We start from the raw sequence: 15,792 nt of genomic DNA, 5'->3' as shown, positions 1-15,792 counted from the left end.
TTTTCCTTAGAAATAAATTTCCAAAAAAAAATATTTTTAGGGAAAAGTTGAAAGTATCAATTTTCCTTAAAAGAAAAATAAATTTCCAAAAAAAAAGTATTTTTGGGGAAAAGTTGAAAGTATCAATTTTCCTTGAAAATCGAAATTTTCAAAAAATATTTTTGGGGAAAAGTTGAAAGTATCAATTTTCCCTAAAAAAAATCATTCTTTCCTTCCTTTTTATCTTAATTTTGATTTTGTTTTTTCCTCTAAATAATCCGACGACGGAGCCTCTGTAAGTGAAACAGTAGTTTTTCTTGCATACTCTTGAGGTGAGGGAATTTTCTCAATTTTCTGCTAAAAGTATTAGAGTCAATTGAGAAAAGTTTCCAATAATTAATTACTTGGTAAAATTTTAAGGCTTTTGGATAACACAAATTTAAGCTGGTACCATCTTTTGATGGGCGTTGTGAGGGTGCTATAACCTTCCTCACACGTAACCGAACTCCCGAACCCTGTTCTGGTTTGTAGACCTGAACCTATTCTTTTAGGGACCCTTAAGCTTAGGTGTTCCTTGAAAGGACAGATTCTTTAGGTGGCCAATCGCACCTAGATAAAAAAGATTGGTGGCGACTCCCTAAAGTCAATGTCTAGCGATAGATCCCCGGATCTAGACGTTATGACAGCTTGGCGACTCCACTGGGGACTTTGAGAGTCAGGCCAGCAAATAATTTGTGTTATCCAAAAGCCTGATAAAATTGAACCATTTTTGTATATATGTGTTATTATTCATTCCTGTTTATTTATCTTGTTAATTATGTCATTCATGTGCATGTGCATAACATGAGCTCTATACCTGAGCTCCGTCCCTCTAGGAGGGAGTAAAGTACCTATTGCTTTCGTGAGGTCTAATGCCTCCGCAGTGGCTAGCGAAATACTCCCACTCAAATTGAACCTTTTCCGCATGTAGCCTGTAATGGGTGAGGATTAGGGTGCCTTACTAGTCTGTGATGGACAAGGATGTAAAGAACAATTTGAGGACCTTTAGACTTTGACCCTAAAACCACATATAGTGAACCTTAAGAATGCCTAACCTATAGATAGAGCTATCACTCTTCCTTTTTAGAATTGACCAAAAGCATAGGATTCATCCCTTTTATTTTGTGTGATGTGTGATGTGTAAAATTACTTAGTTATTTGTTCTTTTTCTGGGTATACTAACCTTTTTCTTATTTCTTTTGCATTGGTTCATACGCATATCATAAGGTTGCATAAAAGAACATTTGCTTGAAAAACGGTCTTCAACAAATTTTTTTCATGGACACCAATGAACGCCTAGTTTGCTCTTCATCAGTATTAGCACCCTGTGGGACACCTAATGAAGTAAGGGCCCTATCAGAAAAGACTCAATTGAAGATGGGAGATTGCTTGCCAATTGGGTATGAGTCTACTCTGTCTCAAGAAACATCTGTCCTCCTCAAACAGAACAATTTAGAAGATTTGGTTGACATCTGGAAAAAGATGAGTCTGTCAAGACAAGGGCAGTTTTGTCAGAAGCATGGGCATATAGCACACCTTCTAGCAGTGGCTGTTGATGATCAACTAATTAGAGCTGCAACACAATTCTGGGATCCTACATACAGGTGTTTTATCTTTAACGAAGCTGATATGACTCCCACCATAGAAGAATATTCGATCTTATTGGGTTTGCATCTAAAGACTCCTGACAAGATATATGTCAAAAAACATAAGTCAGGATTTCGTAAAAGTCTGGCTCAACTCATGGGGATAGACAAGGAAGTTGTGGATTCTCATACAAAGAAGAAACAAGAACAGGTTTGCCTACCTTGGAAGTTCTTTCATGAGTTTCTGATGCAACACATCAATGAAGAACGAGGGTTAGACATATTTGCCTTGGCTATATACGGACTGGTAATCTTTCCAAAGGTTTTGAGACATATTGAGATAGCAGTGGTTGATTTCTTTGAGAGTGTGATCAATGGCTGTAATCCTTCAACGGTAATATTAGCAGAGACTATCAGATCTTTGAGTTATTGTCGTCGAAATGGAGGGCGCTTCATAGGATGCATACAGCTATTGTACGTATGGATGAAAAGCCATTTTGAACAAGGAAATGGGGCTTTCTCGAAGATTTATGTCCGTAATCGCTTTCCGATCAAAGTGTTCTGTGAAAGTGGGTGGTCAAAGCAGAAGTCTAAACAAGAATGGATAACTTTCTTGCAAAAGTTGGAAGGTGCCAGGGTGAGATGGTTAGCCCCATGGATGAATCGAGAGCCTATGTTATATCAATGTGGAGATAATACAGTGGTTCCACTTCTAGGTTTATGGGGAGTGACGAATTATGCACCACTCTTAGTGAGGAGACAATTGGGGGGAGAACAATTTATTCCTATGACTTATGGGCTTCATCAGTTAGATTTCTCTTATAGTGAGCCTAAAGCATTTCAGAGGATGAATGGGATGATCAAAGCATGGAAAAATCCCCAAAGAGTGAGTCCTGGACCATTCACTGAAAAAGTCACTCCAGGTTACTTGGTTTGGAGAACAAAGAGAAGACAGGAAATGGTATTCACTTATGAAGTCTCTCAACCACCGACAGAAGAAAAGCTTGAAGAGATACCATCAGAGTTAGAGCTGGCAACAAAAGAATTTGAATTTGAAAAGATCAAGTTAAAGAAAGAGATTCAAGAACTTCAAGAAGAAAAAGCCCAGTGGAAAGGTAGAGCTGAAAATTATGAAGTTAAAGTTCATAAGATTGCTAGAGAACGTGATGCAGCTATTGAAGATCTAGCAAGGTTACACCAGGAGCATAAGAGGCTATGTGTGAGAGAAAGGGCCAAAGGGATAACCATTGTCGAGCTGATTGAGGAAAACACAAGACTGAAGCAAGAGTATGCCGAATTAGAAGAAGAAAGTACTGAAGCACAGGCAGAAATTAACTTGCTAAACAGTTATTTGAGCGGGCTAAGTCAAAGGTTGGATGAACAAGGAGACCACATTGCTGCATTGGTTAGAGAACATAGAGAATTATCATACCAAGTCTGGTGTGGTAAAAGAGAGAACCTAGGGAGGCAGAAATACATTGAGCACTTAACAGCCCAAATCCATAAAGGGGTGCGTAAGGCAAGAGAGATGGTGGAAGAGGCAGAGGCATTAAGACAAGTGGTGGCCCCAGTAGGAGAACATGGACAGCGTCTCTTGAACTTCATAGAAGAAGCCAAAGCTCAGTATGAACAGATCAAACAATTTTATGGCTATAATGCTAGGATGATAAACTTAATGTAGACCAAAGTTTTTTGGAATAAATGAAATTTTTTAGTTGAATACCGTTTTGAGGCAAATGTTCTTTGCATACATGCATTTCTCATTCATTACATTCTCATTCATTGCATTCTCATTCATTACACTTACAAAATAACCATGTGATGATCATGCCAATTTACTGATTCTAAGATATGGTACTCAAGGTTCCAGGATAGCTCCGTCTAGCGAAAATCCTACTCATCGATTCAACACCAGATTCAGAGTAAGGCAAATGGAGCAGGAAAATTCCCAAAGATTTGAAAAGATAGAGAAAGCCCAGGAGAAGATTGAGGGTGAGCTGAGCAAGATTCTGGAGGCTCTTAATAACATGAACAAAGGAAAAGGAGTTGAAGGAAGTACAAGCCAGCAAATTCCCCCATTACAAGAAATAGCTGACCCCCTGTACCCTCCAGGTTTTGGCCCACCTCAAGCTCAGTCTGCTCAAGAGGTCCCACCACAACACTTCGCATATCCAACATATCCTGGAATGCCATCGACTTTCAACCCCGGGCAGTATAACAGCTATATAAATCCTGTCTTCACTGAAAAGGCAGTAGAACCAATTCTTGATCTAGATGATTTAAAAGAGAAGGAGAAGGAAAAGATGAGAGTAGAGGCTGAAGAAAGTTCCAAGATTAACATGCTAGAACAAAGGCTAAGGGCTGTGGAAGGATTTAGCTTCTATGGGTCAGTAGATGCCGCTGGGCTCTGCTTAGTTCCTGATGTGGTTATCCCCCATAAGTTCAAAGCACCAAAATTTGAAAAATATGACGGTACAAAGTGCCCCAAAACCCACATCACCATGTATTGCAGGAAGATGGCAGCTCATGCACAGGATGAGAAACTCTTGATGCATGTTTTCCAAGACAGTCTTACTGGCTCTGCGGCCAGACGGTATGTTCAGCTGGACAGGACTCGCATTCGCTCGTGGAGCGATATGGCACATGACTTTATCAGTCAATACCGACATATCATCGATTTGGCCCCAGATCGTTTGTCTTTGCAGAATCTGGAGAAAAAGGCAAACGAATCTTTTAAAGAGTATGCCCAGAGGTGGAGAGATATTGCTTCTCAGGTACAGCCTCCTCTGACCGAAAAAGAAACTACAGTGCTATTTGTTAGCACTTTAAAACCTCCCTATTATGAAAAGATGATAGGGAATGCAACAAAGAATTTTGCCGATATGGTAATTTCGGGAGAAATCATTGAGAGTGCCATCAAGAATGGCAAGCTAGAAGGGAATGAAGCATCTAGCAAAAGAATCCCAAAGAAAAAAGAAACTGAAGCTCAGGCTGTGAGCTTTGATAGACAGCAACTTAGGGGTTATTCGCCCTACCCCCCACCAGAATATCTGCCCTATCACCCCACTGTAAATAACACTTCTTTTCACCCATACCAACCACCATACCCCCAAACCTATCAAACCTCTCATAGACCCCAAAACACCATGTACAGTTCTAACATTCAACCTACCCCAAAACCATAAATTCGCCCAACTAACCCTGCTGGTTGCTCGCGGGAGCAACGAACCACTCACGAAAGACCTATTTTTGACCCTATTCCCATGACCTATACGGAATTATACAAGGAGCTCTACAACAATCATTTGATTGCTCCAAGTAAATTGGAACCCCTCAAGCCACCTTACCCTAAGTGGTATGATCCCACTGCCCACTGTGACTACCATTATGGGATTGCTGGTCACTCCACCGAAAATTGCATTACCCTGAAATATAAAGTGCAACGGTTGATTAAGGATGGGATGATCTGCTTTGATACTGGAGGGATGACTGCACCAAATGTTAGTGGCAATCCTTTGCCAAATCATAATGTGAATGCTATAGGTGAAGAGCATGAGCGCCAAGTGAAGAAAAAGGTGGTAGATATTAAGACACCTCCCGATCAATTGTTTGATGTCTTACGAAAAGCAGACATGATACAACTGGTAAGTCCACACAGCTATCATGGAGCATATATAGCTGGTACTAGTTGTAAGTATCATAGTGGGGCAAGAGGCCACTCCATTGAGACCTATAAACAGTTTCACCGAGAGGTGCAAAAACTTTTGAATTCACATCAGATGGAGGTCTACGAAGAAAAAAAAAGCTTGAAGAATGCTGAGGTGTGCATGACTGATAGGCCTGAAAAGCTGTTTCCCAAACCAGTGACAATTCGGTGTGGAAACAAACCAAAATCAGTCATAGACAAGCTCCTCCCTAGGCCGGTAACTTTTAAAGTCCCGACTCCTTTTCCATACAAAGATGATAAAGCTGTACCCTGGAGATATGGATGTGACACTGTAGTGCAGGGGCAAAAAGAAGAGGTCTCCAAAGCTGATGCTTCCAATATTACTGGTGTAGGAGGCATTACTCGAAGTGGGAGATGTTACACCCCAAAAATGCTAAAGAAGGCTAGAAGGGAGAAGGCTAAAGAAGAAGAAAGACGAAATAATCCAGAGATAGAGCCTGAAGAAGATCAGCCAAAGCCAGTATCAAAAAGGGAGGTTTGTGAATTCTTGAAGCTGGTAAAACATAGCGAATATTCAGTTGTGGAACAGTTGAATAAAATGCCAGCTCGAATCTCATTGTTATCACTGTTGCTGAACTCAGAGCCACATCGGAATGCCTTGCTGAAAGTGTTGAATCAGGCATACGTGGCACATAACGTGTCTGTTGAATATGTGAATCACTTGGCCGGAAACTTAGTCATGCCAAATCACATTTCATTCAGTGATGATGAGATTTCTTTGGAGGGAAAGAGAAATGCTAAGGCCCTGCATATCACAGTAAAGTGCCAGAGCCATATCATAGCTAAAGTCCTTATCGATAATGGTTCAGCCATCAATGTCATGCCTATGTCAACTTTGGCAAGGCTACCCATCGACTATTCTCATATGCGAGATAGTCAGATGATTGTGAGAGCCTTTGATGGGACCAGAAAAGAAGTCCTGGGAGATATTGAGATGCCATTACAAATTGGGCCATGCACATTCAATGTAAAATTTCAAGTGATGGACATCTCTCCTTCCTACAGCTGTTTATTAGGAAGACCATGGATTCACATGGTGTGCCCTCTACTTTACATCAAAAGATTAAGTTCAATGTAGAAGGTCAATTGGTAGTAGTAGTTGGGGAGGAAGACATGCTGGTGACTCAACCATTGAACACTCCATATGTAGAGGCTGCTGAAGAAGCATTGGAATGCTCCTATCGATCTTTTGAATTGGTCAATACTGTAGGTGAAGGATTCCAAAATCAATCTTTTTCAAATATAGTGGTAAGCCAAGTCATCAATAAAGGCTGGTGTCCAGGACTAGGGCTAGGCAAAAATTTACAGGGAATTAAAGAACCTCCAACAATAGCAGACAATAGCGATAGGGCAGGCTTAGGCTATGAGATGGCAGAGTGGGAAGTCAAAAGGAGGCCATCAAGAAAGACACCAAGACTGATGTTCATCCCACACTTGTATGAAACCTTCAGACCTGGAGGATTCATGAACCCAGATGCTAGAAAAAGTGTGGAAGATGATTTTGCCCAGTTAGCCATTAATGCTGTTGAAGATGAGGTGAGGGTAAATCAAGAAGTGTGGGTTCGTCTCTGTCCACCAGATTATGAGCTGAACAATTGGAGTGTTATCGAGATGCCTTCGACTTTTGATTTAGATGCAATGTAATTGTAGCATCCCAATAGCTATTGCCCAAGGCATTGGGGTGATCTTTTTGTTCGGGCCATTCATCATTTATTATTTTTAATAAAGTTAGGAAGTATGCATTTTCATTCATTTCTTCTTGTGTTTTCGTTATTTCCATCTTCCCAAACACATCTTGCCAACATATCCCATTTCATTCAATTGCAGGTCTTTAAATGAACATGAGGATAATCATGATAACAATCAAGAGGTTAGCTTTGAGAATTCAATTAACACTGATGAATTTGATAATGAAGAGAATTCTGAAGAATATGTTATGCCTCCGGACCTAATGAGGATGATTGAACAAGAAAATAAGCCGATTGAGCCCCATCAAGAGTTAGTAGACTTAGTGAATCTGGGAGATGTAAAAAATAGGAAAGAGGTCAGAATGGGCACTTCACTTTCATCTGAAGATAGGCAACGACTGACAGACCTACTCTGAGAATTTGTAGATATATTCGCTTGGTCTTATCAGGATATGCCAGGGCTGAGCACAGAGATAGTGGAGCACAGATTGCCTCTAAGGCCAGAATGTAAGCCAGTTCAACAGAAACTGAGACGAATGAAGCCCGAAATGCTACTAAAGATTAAAGAGGAGGTGAAGAAACAATTTGATGCAGGTTTTCTACAAGTGGCTAAGTACCCAGAATGGGTAGCCAATATAGTTCCAGTTCCTAAAAAAGATGGAAAAGTACGAATATGTGTGGACTATCGGGACTTGAATAAGGCTAGCCCAAAGGATAACTTTCCTTTGCCTCATATTGACACACTAGTAGATAACACGGCTAAGCATTCGATTTTCTCCTTTATGGATGGTTTCTCGGGGTATAATCAGATAAAGATGGCTGCAGATGATATGGAAAAGACTACTTTTGTGACCATGTGGGGAACTTTCTGCTACAAAGTCATGCCTTTTGGGTTAAAGAATGCTGGGGCAACATATCAAAGGGCCATGGTAACACTCTTCCATGACATGATGCACAAAGAGATCGAAGTGTATGTAGATGATATGATTGCAAAGTCTTGTGGGGATGGAGATCATGTCACCAGCCTCAGAAAGTTATTTGAGAGGTTGAGAAAATTTCAGCTAAAATTAAACCCAACCAAGTGCACCTTTGGGGTAAGGTCAGGGAAGTTGCTAGGCTTCGTAGTCAATGAAAGAGGAATTGAAGTCGATCCCGACAAGATACGAGCCATCCAAAATTTGTCACCTCCTAGCACACTAAAAGAAGTTCGAGGTTTTTTGGGTAGATTGAACTACATTTCTCGGTTCATCTCTCAGCTTACCTACAAATGTGATCCCATCTTTAAGCTTCTCCGTAAAGATAATCCTGGAAAGTGGAATGAAGAATGTCAAAAGGCGTTCGATAAAATCAAGCAATATTTATCGAACCCTCCAGTATTGGTGCCACCTGTTTCAGGAAAACCTTTAATTTTGTACCTAACTGTATGTGAAAATTCAATGGGATGTGTGCTGGGGCAGCAAGATGAGGCTAGTCGAAAGGAGAGAGCTATTTATTATCTGAGTAAAAAGTTCACTGAATACGAATCCAAGTATTCTTCATTGGAGAAAATGTGTTGTGCATTAGCGTGGACTACCAAAAGACTTAGACAGTACATGCTCTATCACACTACATGGCTCATAGCGAAATTGGATCCCATTAAGTACATCTTCGAGAAGCCTTCTTTGTCTGGGAGAATCGCTAGATGGCAAGTAATGCTCTCGGAATACGACATTATATACGTGAGCCAAAAAGCAATAAAAGGGGGTGCTATAGCAAAATTTCTTGCAGATCGTGCTACTGAAGAGTATGAGCCGATGAAGCTAGAATTTCCTGATGAAGACTTGATGACTATTTCTCAACTGGAAGAAAGAGAGCATGGAGAAAAATGTTGGAGAATGTATTTTGATGGAGCTGTCAATGCCTTGGGGCATGGAATTGGGGCAATTTTGATTTCTTCAGAAGAACAGTACTACACTGTAACAGCGAGGTTAAATTTTAATTGCACAAATAACATCGCTGAGTATGAGGCATGTGTTATGGGCCTGCAAGCTGCTATAGAAAGAAGAGTGAAAGCACTGAAAGTGTTTGGAGACTCAGCTCTAGTTATATACCAGTTGAAAAGAGAATGGGAGACGAGAGACTCAAAACTCGTTCCATATCATAAGTATATTCTAGAGTTGATGAAATAATTTGAAGATGTCCAGTTCGATCACTTACCTCGAGAAGAAAATGTGATTGCTGATGCATTGGCTACTCTGGCTGCAATGATTCGAATTAATGAGGACATTGACATTCAGCCCATAAAGTTAGATGTTAAGGATATACCAGTGTATTGTTCTAATGTAGAGGGGCAAGAAGATGGAAAACCCTGGTATTATGACATCTTACAGTATGTCAAGGATCAGCAATATCCAGTTCATGCAACAGAAAATGATAAAAGGGTCATCCGAAGATTGGCTATGAGCTTTTTCCTGGACAGGGATATCCTTTACAAAAGAAGCAAGGATCAAGTACTATTGAGGTGTGTAAATGAGACTGAAGCGAAAAAAATCATTGAAGAGGTGCATGATGGAATATGTGGGGCACATACTAGTGGACATATGATGGCAAGACAGATTATGAGAGTGGGATATTACTGGCTGACGATGGAGAATGATTGCATTGACTATGCTCGTAAATGCCATAAATGCCAGATATATGCTGATAAGATTCATGCTCCGCCGTCTGCTTTACATGTTATGGCACCACCATGGCCATTTTCAATGTGGGGCATGGATGTCATTGGTCCAATCACCCCAAAGGCTTCTAACAGGCACAGATTCATTTTTGTGATGATAGATTACTTCACAAAATGGGTAGAAGCAGCTTCATATGCAAATGTGACACACTCTGTCATTTGCAAGTTCATAAAAAAGGAGATAATCTGTAGATATGGACTTCCGGAAAAAATCATTTCAGACAATGCCAAGAATCTGAATAGCAAGATGATGCAAGAAATATGTGCTCAGTATAAGATCAAGCATCATAACTCGGCACCATACCGTCCAAAAATGAATGGGGCAGTTGAGGCAGCCAATAAGAACATAAAGAGGATTTTGGAAAAAATGACCGAGACTTACAAAGATTGGCATGAGAAGTTGCCATTCGCATTGCATGCATATCGAACGTCAGTTCGTACCTCTACTGGGGCAACCCCATTTTCGTTGGTTTATGGGATGGAGGCTGTACTACCAGTGGAAGTAGAGATCCCCTCTTTGAGAGTCTTAAAAGAAGTCGAGTTGGAAGAGGCTAAATGGATTCGAGAACGTTATGAGCAGTTAAATTTCATAGAAGAAAAGAGATTGACTGCACTGTGCCATGGTCAGCTATACCAAAGAAGAATGATGAGGGCTCATGATAAGAAAACTCGGCCTCGTTGCTTTCGAGAAGGAGAGTTGGTTTTAAAAAGAATTCTCCCAATCCAGCACGATAGTAGAGGAAAATGGACTCCGAATTGGGAAGGGCCGTATGTGGTGAAACGGGCCTTTTCGGGTGGAGCGTTGATACTGACTGAAATGGATGGAAATGATTTACCCCATCCTGTAAATTCTGATGCTGTGAAGAAATACTATGCTTGAAAAAAAATGACAAAAATGGAAAAATGGAAAAATGAAAAATGAAAAAATGAAAAAATGAAAAAAGAAAAAATGGAAAAAAAAAAGGAAAAGTGAACAAGGAGGACTCAAGGCGAAAACCCCAAAAGGGCGGTTTGAGTCATAGGGGGTTTGTCTAAGTTGAAAACCTGAAAAGGCGGCTTAGATAAGGAGAATACAGCATCGAATCTGAAAGTCTGCTGATATGAAGGTTAGCAAATTCAGAAGAGTTTCAAGTTGTTAAATACATCAGAAGGTTGAGTTTTCAGAAAAAACTTTGAGATATGTTATCATGATTATCTTATTGTTCATTTTGGGCTTTGTCCCCATACCTATCCTTGTAATTCTTTCTTGGCCAAAGTTTACCGACATTTGCTAATAAAGAAACATTTTATTCTTTGCTCCTTTTTCTGATGACTGTTTCCCTACCATTCATATCCCTTTCTTCTTAATACCCCATCATGGAAGGAATGTGTAAATGCATTCTCCCTTTCTGAGTTGAAAATAATGATTGATGAATGAATAGCAACATAAAAAGATTTTTACATTACATTGAATAAATCGAGAGTGATAAAGGTAGAATCGAGATGTTCAGCTCCTGATTAGGACATTGAATTTGGGAAGAGATTTTTTGTTACAGGAAGAATATGAATGGAAGAAATAATTAAGAGTCACACTGGTTCGATCTTAGAAGAGCAGTGTAATTGGATCCTTGAGGAATCAAAGGACTTGACACCCAAGAAAAAAAAAAGAGCTTGAGAAACTTGAGTACCATACATTGAACAGGAATTAATTGGCCAACATTTGCATGGCATGCATTGAAATTCATATGCATTTGCATAGCATACACTACTTTCAGGAAAGTATAGTGTACAAATTCAAGAAGCAGGGGTGTTCCAACATCCCACATGAAAAAGACAGATATGAAAAGACTTTGCAAGTTTGAGAAGAAACTTGTCAGGTAAGTTCCTAATCCTTGAAATAGGATGTCTCTTGGTATCGGGGTTGATTTATAAGACCTTTGGGCATAATCTCCTGAAATCCCTTCAAACACAACTTTCAACTCCTTCGGACATGATCGTCTAGGAGTATTTACTTTCCAAAGTCGTGGTACCTCTGTTTAGAGGAGCAATTTATTTTTTCAAAGTCGTGGTACCTCTGTTGAGAGGAGCAATTTATTTTTTCAAAGTCGTGGTACCTCTGTTGAGAGGAGCAATTTATTTTTCAAAGTTCCGTTGCCTCTGTTTAGAGGAGCAATTTATTTTTCCAAGTTCGTTGCCTCTGTTTAGAGGAGCAATTTACTTTCCAAAGTCGTGGTACCTCTGTTTAGAGGAGCAATTTACTTTTCAAAAGTCGTGGTGCCTCTGTTTAGAGGAGCTTTGGTAAAAAAAAAAAAAAAAAAAAACAAAAAACAAAAAAACAAAAAAAAAATAAAAAAATAAAAAAACCAAAAAACAAAAAAAAAACCAAAAAAATGTTGAGTTGAGTCTTGATTGGGTGTCTACGTCTTTGCGCAATTTTTGTTTCACAAAAAATGTGCAAAGAGGGGCAGCTGTAGACACCCAATTGGGTCCGGCCCAGATCAATTGGGCCTGGCCCAAATGGGTAGGGCCCAATTCAATTTGTCCTGTATTATTTTGTATTTTATGTATTTTACGTATTTTATTATTATGTATATATTTATTTATTTATTTATTTTTTATTAGATTAGATTTATATGTATATAGTTATATATTTATTATTTTTTTTTTATCTGTTCTGATTTTTCCTGATTATCAGATATTTTTTTTATAATATCTTTTGATTTATCTTTTCTAATTATCTAGTATTTTTTATTTATTTTGATTTTAATTTTGGAGGGCTAAGATTCAAGGCTGAAGAATCCCACTGTGGAGGGAAACTTAATCAGAAGAGTCCAGTGGGATTCAAAGATTGAATTCCCGTCCAAGGAGGAATTGGGATTGATCAGGAACTCCTGATCAATCCCTATAAAAGGGACTCTGGAACAGAATGATACATAGAAAACAGTGAGCCTGAGCTAGTGATTTGAGGGGAAAAGGCGAATAGAAGAGTGTAGAAGGCTAAGAAAAGGTTTAGGAGAGTTCTAGGAATCATCGGGAATTTTTTGGGAATTTTTTTGAATTTTTTTTTTCTGGGAATTTCTGGAAATTCCAGATTCCGGTTAATTTTTCCGGCCAAGTTTGAATTTTTCGGCGACAATTCCGACCAAATTTGAAGTTTTCGGCCATCTGCCCAGTTTCCGGCGAGGAATCCCAGAAACCGGCCGACTTCCGGCCAAATTCCGGCGAAATTTCCAGATTCCGCCGAATTTCCCAGAATCCGGCACTGGTGTTCTTCATTTTCTAGAGAGAAGGGAGAGAAAAAAAGAAGAAGAGAGAGAGAGGGAGAAGCGTTCTGCCGAAAAAATGAAGGGGATTGCCTTTTATACCCTCCCAAAACGACGTCGTTTTGGCTTTAAGTTAATCAGAGGATCCGCGCGTTTTGCCGTAACCCGACCCGACCCGGGCGTCGACCCGCTTTCTGACCCGCGCGTGCCAGCCCACTCCGAGCCGAGCCAAGCCGCCAAGCCGCTCCCCCGAGCCGTTTTCTCTTCCTTGAGCCGAGCCGCGATCCGAGCCGCTCCATGTTTTTTTTTTTTTTTATTTCTTTGTTTATTTGTTTATTTGTTTATTTTATTTTTTATTTTTTATTTATTAGATTAGGTTTATGTAATATTCTTTTTATTTATTTTTTATTATTTTATTTTCTTTAAATAAAAAAAAAATTCTAAAAAAATATTTTTAGGGAAAAGTTGAAAGTATCAATTTTCCTTAGAAATAAATTTTCAAAATAAAATATTTTTAGGGAAAAGTTGAAAGTATCAATTTTCCTTAGAAATCAATTTCCAAAAAAGTATTTTGGGGAAAAGTTGAAAGTATCAATTTTCCTCGGAAAAAAATTTCAAAAAAAAATATTTTTAGGGAAAAGTTGAAAGTATCAATTTTCCTTAAGAATAAATTTCCAAAAAATATTTTTAAGGAAAAATTGAAAGTATCAATTTTCCTTAGAAATAAATTTCCAAAAAAAAATATTTTTAGGGAAAAGTTGAAAGTATCAATTTTCCTTAAAAGAAAAATAAATTTCCAAAAAAAAAGTATTTTTGGGGAAAAGTTGAAAGTATCAATTTTCCTTAGAAATAAATTTTCAAAAAAGGGGTTTTTGAGGAAAAGTTGAAAGTATCAATTTTCCTTGAAAATCGAAATTTCCAAAAAATATTTTTGGGGAAAAGTTGAAAGTATCAATTTTTCCTAAAAAAAATCATTCTTTCCTTCCTTTTTATCTTAATTTTGATTTTGTTTTTTCCTCTAAATAATCCGACGACAGAGCCTCTGTAAGTGAAACAGTAGTTTTTCTTGCATACTCTTGAGGTGAGGGAATTTTCTCAATTTTCTGCTAAAAGTATTAGAGTCAATTGAGAAAAGTTTCCAATAATTAATTACTTGGTAAAATTTTAAGGCTTTTGGATAACACAAATTTAAGCTGGTACCATCTTTCGATGGGCGTTGTGAGGGTGCTATAACCTTCCTCACGCGTAACCGAACTCCCGAACCCTGTTCTGGTTTGTAGACCTGAACCTATTCTTTTAGGGACCCTTAAGCTTAGGTGTTCCTTGAAAGGACAGATTCCTTAGGTGGCCAATCGCACCTAGATAAAAAAGATTGGTGGCGACTCCCTAAAGTCAATGTCTAGCGATAGATCCCCGGATCTAGACGTTATGACAATCTTTTTTTTAAAAAAAAAAAAAAAAAAAGAGCAAAAAAAAAGGAGTAAAAAAAAAAAAGAAAACAAAAGAAAAAGTTGCCTCTATTTAGAGGAGCTTCGTTTCTCAAAGTCATTGAACCTCTGCTTAGAGGAGCTTTGATCTTTTTTTTTAAAAAAAAAAAAAAAAAAGAGCAAAAGAAAAGGAGTAAAAAAAAAAAAAAAACAAAAGAAAAAGTTGCCTCTATTTAGAGGAGCTTTATTCATGTTTTTCAGAGTCGTTGAGTCTCTGTTTAAAAGAGCTTTGGTAAAAAAAAAAACACAAAAGAAAAACAAAAAAAACAAAAAAATGAAAATGTTGAGTTGAGTCTTGATTGGGTGTCTACGTCTTTGCGCAATTTCTGTTTCACAGAAAATGTGCAAAGAGGGGCAGCTGTAGACACCCAATTTGGTCCAGGCCCGGATCAATTGGGCTTGGCCCAAAGGGGTAAGTCCAATTGTATCTTGGTTATTATTATTTTATTTTTTATTTTATGTATATCCTATATATTTATTATTTACTTATTATTACTAATATATTTTTTTTATTTTTATCTTTTATTTTATTTATTTTCGTATTTTTATATATCTGATATTATTCTTTTTATTTATCCCATAATATTTTTTTTTATTTATCTTTTCTAATTATCTAGTATTTTTTTATTTGATTTTTGGAGGGCTAGGATTGAAAGTGGAAGAATCCCATTGAAAATGGGAATTCAATCAGAAGAGTCCAGTGGGATTCAAAGATTGAATTCCCGTCCAAGGAGGAATTGGGATTGATCAGGAACTCCTGATCAATCCCTATAAAAGGGACTCTGGAACAGAATGCAAGACACAGAAAACAGTGAGCAAAGCTACTGATTTGAGAGTAAAGGAGGCGTATAGGAAGCTAAAAAAGGGTTTAGGAGTGTTCTGGGAGCTAAAAGAAATTTTTTGAAGATTTTTCGATTTTTTTTTTCTGGGAATTTCTGGAAATTTCAGTTTCCGGTTGACTTTTCCAGCGAAACTTGAATTTTTCGGCCAAATCTCCGGCCAAATTTGAAGTTTCCGGCGACCTGCCCAGTTTCCGGCAAAGAATCCCAGAAACCGACGAATACTCCCAGAAACCGGCCAACTTCCGGCTAAATTTCCAGATTCCGGTGACTTTTTCCATAATCCGGCACCGGTGTTCTTCGGTTTCTAGAGAGAAGGGAGAGAAAAAGGAAGAAGAGAGAGAGAGGGGGAGGAGCGTTCTGTCGAAAAACGGAGGAAGGTTCCTTTTATACCCTCCCAAAACGACGTCGTTTTGGGCTTTAAGTTAACCAGGGGATCCGCGCGTTTTGCCGAACCCGACCCGACCCGGGCGTCGACCCGCTTTCTGA

Source organism: Durio zibethinus, chromosome 19 (assembly GCF_047325235.1).
Source record: "Durio zibethinus cultivar Kanyao isolate XHJ-2024 chromosome 19, ASM4732523v1, whole genome shotgun sequence".
Lineage (NCBI taxonomy): Eukaryota > Viridiplantae > Streptophyta > Magnoliopsida > Malvales > Malvaceae > Durio > Durio zibethinus.
The sequence above is the reverse complement of the archived record's forward strand: the minus strand, read 5'-3'. Positions refer to the sequence as shown.